The sequence below is a fragment of the Tauraco erythrolophus genome, chromosome 19 (assembly GCF_009769465.1).
Source record: "Tauraco erythrolophus isolate bTauEry1 chromosome 19, bTauEry1.pri, whole genome shotgun sequence".
In the NCBI taxonomy this organism is placed as follows: Eukaryota; Metazoa; Chordata; class Aves; order Musophagiformes; family Musophagidae; genus Tauraco; species Tauraco erythrolophus.
The window spans coordinates 2187129-2194831 of NC_141483.1; positions in this window are offsets into that span (position 1 = coordinate 2187129).

The following is a 7703-nucleotide window of genomic DNA, read 5'->3' on the forward strand; positions in this document are numbered from 1 at the left end:
ACTCGTGCGGTCAGGCAGGCGGGGAGCAGCTTCCACTCCGGGAGATTAAAAGTTACTGAATAACCAAACTCCTTCGTCAGCCGCTGCCGGCGGCTCTGCGGGTGTTTCGGTCACCCAAAACCAACAAGTAATTCCCACCCCCCCATCCCAAGCCTGGGGAGCCCAAGGGGGTGCCCTGGCTGGCGCGATGGGCAGAGTGGGTGCTAGGAGACCTGCAGGGTGCCGGGCATGGCCCAGGGAGGGGACGAGGAGGTTTTTGGGCCCCTGGCGAAGGCGAATGCCACCGTGGGAAAGGCGGCTGGGGCCGCGCAGCCGGCTCGGCACCGCGCATGCAGCCCTCCCGCGGCTCCGCCAGCCGCTCCACCGCCAGCGAAGCCCTTTTTCCCCGCTCACCCGGCGTCTCCCTGCCCCTGCTCCGGCCAACCACTTGCCTCTCGAATGGCTCCGGAGCCGTGGAGTCGGTGGGTGCCTTTTGTTTGCTCTTTCTTTTTTTTGGGGGGCTGAAATCCCGCAAGCCGGGGTGGGGAGGGGAGGAGGGGGGGCCAGGGTGAGTGGGGTGCGATGTCCGGCTCTCTCTGGGTACGTGTGAGGTTTGGGGGTGGTGGGTTCAGCTGTGGGGTGGCATGGGGGGAGGCTTGGGGTGGTTCTGCATGGTTGGGGGGTGCAAACGTCTTTGGCTCCCACTGAATATGGGGGTTTCCAGGAGTGGGAGCACCATGGGTTATTCGGGATGGGATTGTGGAGATCTGCTCTCCCCCACGTCCTCTGCTGGTCTTTTAGCCTGGGAATGGTGGGGGGTGTCACTTTGTGTCGCCAACCCTCCAGGTGCTTCACTTTTCACACCCTTTGGGCACCTGTTTGGGGGTCAGTGCTGCCGTTGGCGTCACCTTGGCTGGAGCAAGGGGTCGGTGGGTCGATGGGTTGGGGTCTGTGGCCCATTTTATACTCTGGAAGCCTTAAAAAAAATCCCTCCCACATGCATCTTGCTGCACTTTTGGGGACCTCCAGCCTCTCCCAGGTGCCCCAGCCTGGCGAGACACGCTCCACCTTCGCTAACCGCCGCGAATTTTCGGCACGCGTTCGCAGGGGCGAAGCAGTGTGGGGTACAGAGGGGTGCTGGGGGGCACGGGGAGGGGAGGGGGAGAAGCAGCCGGAGGGGAGAAGCTCGCCCAGCAGCTTCTGCGGGGAGGCATGAGCTCCTTCCTTCCTCCAGCAAGGACTTCATCCTGCAAACTGCGCCGGCACGCAGCTGCTCCGGCTTCCCGGGAAGTCCTATTGATGCCAAAGCAATTCTGGGCTGGGAGGAGGGGGGAACGACTGAAGTTATCTGGGGCTGCGTGCGGCTGCAGATGTGGGGTTCTTAACCCCCCTCTTGTTTTTTTGGGGAAGGATTTGGAGATCGTGATCAAAAATCTGGAGCCGTCGTCCATCTGCTGCTGACAACCTGAGCGCTCGCCGGCAGCGCCTGAGTTCTGAGCGTTGAATTCCTCAATAATTAGAGGAATAATTATTTTTTTTTTTAGGGAAAATAATAAATAAAAAACCCGACACCCCCATCTGGGCTTTTTCATGACGGGAATGAAAAGCCAAGGTGGGTGTGAGAAGGGGGGGGGGGGCAGGTGGATTTTCAGCCTTAGCAACTCAAATCTTGAAATATTACATCAGCGCCGAAGAGGTGTAATTAAGTAGGAAACAAATGAGCCCAGCTAATCTGTTTTGCTTGTTTGAGCTTAGCGGAGCGCAGAAAACAAACAGAGGCTGAAGGATGCAGGAGATTTTTTTTTTTTTTTTAAAAAAAAAAAAGGATTTTTCTTTCCCTGAGCCCTGAAGGGGGGTTGGGATGTGGGTCAGGAAACTTGGCCGCTCTCCCCTGCGGCTCGGAGGCCACCCGGCCGTGGCTGCGTGCCGGCGCTTGCCGTTTGCCCGTTTCTTCCTTGATTTGGCCGCTTGGCTAAGCTGGCTTCCTTGGACGCCTTCCTGGAGGGATGGGGATGGATCTCCATGCCCTTGTTCCCCGTTCTTTAGTGTGGGCTCAGCCGCAGCCCCGGGAGCTTCCACGGGAGGATGAGCCCCGTTATCTCTCGGCAGAGAACTGATGCTCTCGGTGCATCCTCGGCTGGCAGACAGGAGGGGGCTGGGCAGCCCCAGGCGTGGGGACCCCCCAGCCCTTCCCCGTCCCTCCTGCTGCCTACCTTGGCCTTGCTGCCACCAGCCACCCCACGAGGGACAGCGGGGACGTGTCGTTTTGTGTTTTGCAGCCCTTTAAACCCCCCGAAGGAGCTGCCCCCAGCTCCCCACTGCCTGCACCGAGCCCACTGGCATAGGCTTGCGGTGGGCAGTGGTGGGGAGGAGGGCTGGCTGCTGCTTGTTTTCCCCATGCTCTCGCCCGCTTTCGGGCTCCGGCGGTGGCACGAAGTGCCAGGAGCAGATGGCAGCCATCGGCTGGGCTTTCTCTCGAACCCCCATGGCTCCTGGCACAGCTCCTGGTAACCCCCTCGCTCCCACACCGTTCTCCAGGGAAAGAGCTGGGGGTGGGGTTTTTTTTGCCTCTTCTTGAAGCATGTGGCATCTCAGTCTCCTCCACGACCCACTGAGATGCTTCTTGCTGTGGTTTTTGGTGTGATGCCCTGTGCTGGGGGCGTGGAAGGGGTTTGTGTCATAGGCAGATGGGGCTGAGCCACTGCCCATCAGCTGGTGTTGGTGAAGACCATGTTCCTCCACCACCTTTGGGCCAAACCTTCCAGAAATGGTTCAAAAAGCAGAGGAAAAGGGCAACTCTCTGGGCCCCAGGGATGGCAGGTGACCACGTGCCATGGGGAGGAGCGAGGTGCACGGGGTCCCGAGGGGCTGGAGGCAAGCGGAGGCACCCTGGGACGGCGGACCCGGCCACCACTGTGCTGGTGCCGAGGTCCTCCCTGACCCCGGGTACGTGCTTTGATCCCAAAATATGGCAGGATGGAGGGGCCGCTCCCAATGTGCTGGTGGTGCCTGCCCTGCTCAGCAGCCCCCCACCCCAAAACCCCCATCCCGCTGCTTCTTTGGCACCCGCTGCCCTGGTCCTGCACCCCTGGGCTGTTCGAACCCCCCCCCCCCCTTCCCCCACCCCAGCCCTGCCCCGGGCTCCCCTCTGCCCTCCCTCGCCCCCTCTGCCAGCTGCCTCGCCTCTCCCGCTCCTGGAGGGGCCGGGAAATTGGGAAGCGGCCAAAATGAAACAAGTTTGCCCGTCCCCTCCTGGGTGACAATTTCAACTCCGCAGGAGCCCGGTGGCCGTCAGCCACTTCCTGCAGCCACACTGGCCCCCGCAGCATCCCCCCCACCCCGAGAGGAGCACCAGCCCCTGCCTTCCATTGTAACTAGCACGAGCATTTGCTTTATTATTATTATATTTTATTTTTGAAATTCTGGGGTTTTTTTTCCACGAGGAGAAGGCTGGTGCGCTGTACCTGCAGGCGTTGCGGTTGGCTGCCCGCTCTCGGCAGTGCCGTGGCTCTCCCTGAGGAATAAGAGCATCCCTGGGAGGGAAAACCGAGCTGCTGGGTAGCGGGTGGTGCCTTCCTCACCCAGCCGGGGTGTTTATCCTCCTCGGTTTGTTTCAGATGAATAAATTTGCCAGACAGCACCGATATGAGCCTCGTCTCGAAGACTTGATCAATTTGCGGTTCTCTTCGATAATAAGTTTTTTTTTTTTTATTGAAGCGTCTGAGATGATTTCCAAAGAGAGGACTGCAATTGGAACTATTAAGTAATTTGGGAGAGCAATTAGTGTTAATCTGGAAACTCCCTGTGTTGCTCCCGAATAAATCAACCTCTCCGTGAGAGCCGTGCTGAGAGAGCCTGGGCTGATTTATGGAGAACGGGGGGGGGGGGGGGGGGGGGGGGGCGGCTTTTGGGCAGGAAAACAACAAGGAGTGAGTTTCTTGCCTGGAAAACTTTAATGTTTTGATGGTGCTGCAGTTCTGAGGGTGTCTGGGTGGGAGCCGGGCTTTGCTCCCGGGGTGCTGGGTTCCCCTCTGTGCACCCCATCTGCAAAACTCTTCCGTGCCAGCAGCCACGTGGGGCTCCCCGGAAAGGTCTCGGTTTGACCTGGTGTTGGGGTTTTGCTCCTGGCATCGTCTCTCCCAGGGAGGTGGAGGAAGGACGGAGGTCAGGGAGGGGAGGGAAGGCAGAGGAGACCCTGATATCCTCCTGTGCCACACGTGGGATCGGAGCTGGCTCACGTCTGCCCGGAGCGCCTCAGGTGCGAGAAACACTGTGTGGTCCCATCAGGTGGAGCTGGTGGAGGTGAAGCCTCTTCATCTTCTGTCTTGTTCTCTCTTGGCTTCTGCTCAAAGCCAACCCCCACAAGTAGGGAGAGGGAGTCTCCAAACCCAACCTGTATAAGCGATCTCTGTGCTCTGCCTTGCTGCCTGTCTCCTCTGCCTGCACCATGGTTGTCCTCAGTCAAGGCAGGGCCAGAGGTGCTGGCTCAGGGCCATGACACAGACAAGTTTCAAATAACTCCAAGGGTGACGATCCCATGTGTTTGACCCCCTTCATGGGAAACGTTTTTTCCCCCTCCTATAGCAAATCAGAATTTCCCATGGCCCAGTTTGTGGCATTGCTTCTCATCCTGCCCCTGATGACCTCCGTCTGTCTTCTCCCCAGCTTCCTCTTAGGTGGTTGCAGACAGCCATCAGGTCTCTTCTTCCTCTCCTCTTCTTTAGGGAGAAGGAGCCCAACTTCTGCAGCCTCACCTCCTGCATTGTGTGCTCCTGTTCCAGTCCTTGGTCAGGCTGGTGGTCTCCACTGGATTTCCTCCAGTGTGTCTGTGTCTGCCTTATCCTGGGGAGCCCAGAACTGGACATCGTCCAGACCTACAAATACCACATAGAGGGGAATAACACAGCCCAGGGAAGCAGCTGGCTTTGGTCATGCTGGACCATGTTCTTCTTGTCCACCAGGATTTCCAGATCCTTTCCTCCAAAGCCACTTTCCCGTCATTTGGACCCAGCCTGTCCTGTTACTTGGGGTTATCCTGTTGTAGGGGCAGGACTTGGTGTTTGCCTTTGAACTTCCTGAGCTCCTGTTGGGCTGTTTCTCCAGCCCAACATGGTCCTTCTGGATAGCAGCCCTGCCTTCCAGCATGTCAACGACTCCCCCCTACCTGGTATGACCTGAAAGCGAGGTGGGAGTGCACTCTGTCCCCAGTTTATCTGCTTATCCACCATTTGGCTGCAGGAGACTCTGCCAAAGGCATTGCTAAAGGGAAGTTACAGCTTGTACCACTCTGCCCTGGCCCACGGGGCCAATCGTCTCACCCTGGGAGGCGATCAGGTCCATCGGCCGTGATTTACACCTGAGAAATCCCTGCTGGCAGCTCCCGATGACTTTCTTGTTCATCATGGGTGGAAACAGCTTCCGGGAGGATTTGCTCCATCACCTTCTCAGGCAAGCCAAGCAGCCTGTGGTGCCTTAGATCATCCTCGCTGGGCGACGGGTGACATTGGCCATTTTCCTGTCCTCAGGCAACTCCCCTGATCCCAACTATCATCTGGGGACAGAAGCAGCCTTGGGTGAGGACAGAGCCAGGCGGCGAAGGCAGCTTGGGCAGAGCAGAGAGGCCATCACTGCCCTCCTCTGCCCCGTCTTGTCTTTCTCCTCAAGGTCATCCCATGGAAGACATTTCTTCTTGCAGGGAGCATGACAGCACCTTGCGAACAGCAGCCTGGACAGCATCCACCTCTCCGGACAGTTGCTTCTGTTTGGAGCTATTGCTGTTTTCTGGTGGCTGCTGGTTCCCCATGCAAATACCTTCGTAATCCACTAAGGGACCTCACATCTCCCTTTCTTTCTTCTTTTTTTCTTTTTCTAAAACAATTAGCTCAGCTCAAGCCCTCTGCAATACATCAATTAATACAAGCTGCGGCAGTAAATTAAAGGGAAACAGGAACAACTATGCTGGGATTAGGTCACTGAAACTATAAACTTTGGAACAAATCAGATTTCCTTGGGAAGGGAAATGGACAGCGGTGATATGTCAAGTCGTGAGATGAGACAGGCTCAGAGCAACTTTCCAGAGTCTCCTGACTTGGCCGCTTGGATGCCAGAACTTCTTCCCTAGGGAAAGTTTTGGGTTGCCAGACCCTGTTGCTGCTGATAAACGCTTGGATGGCCAAACAAACAAACAAGAAGAATGAGAAAATGGAAAAGAGGGTGGGGGAGAAGCTGCGTGGCCGCTTCGGGCGGTGTACAGTGCATGGTTGTATCAAGACTTGCTGGCAACCGGGTCGAGCCCCGTATCTCCTCCTCTGCGGTGGTTGATGCTCTTGGATGTTGTACGTGGCTACGCCAGAAGGTTGGGTTTGTTCCTTCCCAGCTCACCAAGTCATGTCCCCGTCCTGCGCGGCGGTGCCAGGGAGCGGTGCTGGGAAGGGTGATGGTGCTCAGGGGTCTCTGCAGCAGGGCCGGGGATAGGCAGGGCACACGCACCTCTGGGCCAGCTCAGTCTGCGGCCAAAATATCGCCCCAAAAGCTGAAGTGACTGGTACGACAGCAAGGCTCAGGAGGTCCCTATCCCTGCTCGTCCTCAGCACCTCGCTGCCTGTATCTGGGACAGACAGACTGCCAGACAGAGGTCATCTGTCATGGGACGATCTCCTTGTGTTTCCAGTGACCTGAGGTTGGTGGGAGGCCAGGAGTGAGGGTTTACACCCTCCTGGGGGGCTCTGGCCAGCTGGGGTGATTTTGGCCCACGTGTTCTCACCAGCCTCATCCCTTTTGGCCTCTTACTCAACTCCTGGCTTCAGGAAGATGCTGCAGACTGAACTACACATTGAGTGCGTGAGCGAAACTTTTCCTCCTCCGGGCTCTGCATCATCCCTCCCTCTCCTCTCTACCCACAGCTTCTGTCTTCACCCTGTGCTTTGTCCCTCGGGTTGGTCGTGCAAAACCCATGAGGTGTCCACCACCTTCACATGAACGTCCCTCGCGCCCGGTGAGCACAAACGCCCGCTGGCTGCTGCTGTCTGGGCCCCAGCACTTAACCCCTGCCCACGCAGCTTCGTTAGCGGCAGCGCGAAGGCCACCGCGTCCCTTCACCTCCAGACAAAAGTCTTGCTAATGATGGAAACATCTGCTGGTGGAGCTGGAACAGCGTGGGAGCTGCAGGGACGGGGACGTAGTGCTCTGTAGTGAAAAAACAACCCTACATGGCCTTTTCTTCCCTCCAGCTCTAATGATGTTTCTCAGCCACCCCAGCTCATTCGGAGCATCAAAGTCAGGAGCCAACACTCTGGGCTCCTCGTGTTGTCAGAGAGGAGAGGTACGGCTGGAGGTGGGGATGTGGGTGGGCTCCAACACCTCCCTGGGCTCCCACCCCTCACTGGAGACGTGGCAGGTTGTGGTCCCAGGAGGCCCTGCACTGGGTGGTGTGGACTCTGCCACGGCTAAAGCTCCCTGTAGCAGATGTGTGACGGAGTAAGGTGGTGGTGAGAGCACAGTCTTGGCAAACTTGGTTAACCAAGCTTCCACCTTCTTGCTTTCGGTTAAACCAAAGCTGTGCCGCCTCTCCCTGCTCCAAGGGAAGGCAAACCAGGCAAATCCTGCCCGAGTTTCTTCCTGAGGCAGCACCTGGAGGGACTCCATGGAGACAATTCCCATTGTCTTCATCGGTCGTTGCAGGCAGAAGAATTTTGCAACGCTCCTGCCGCTGTCTCCACACTCAG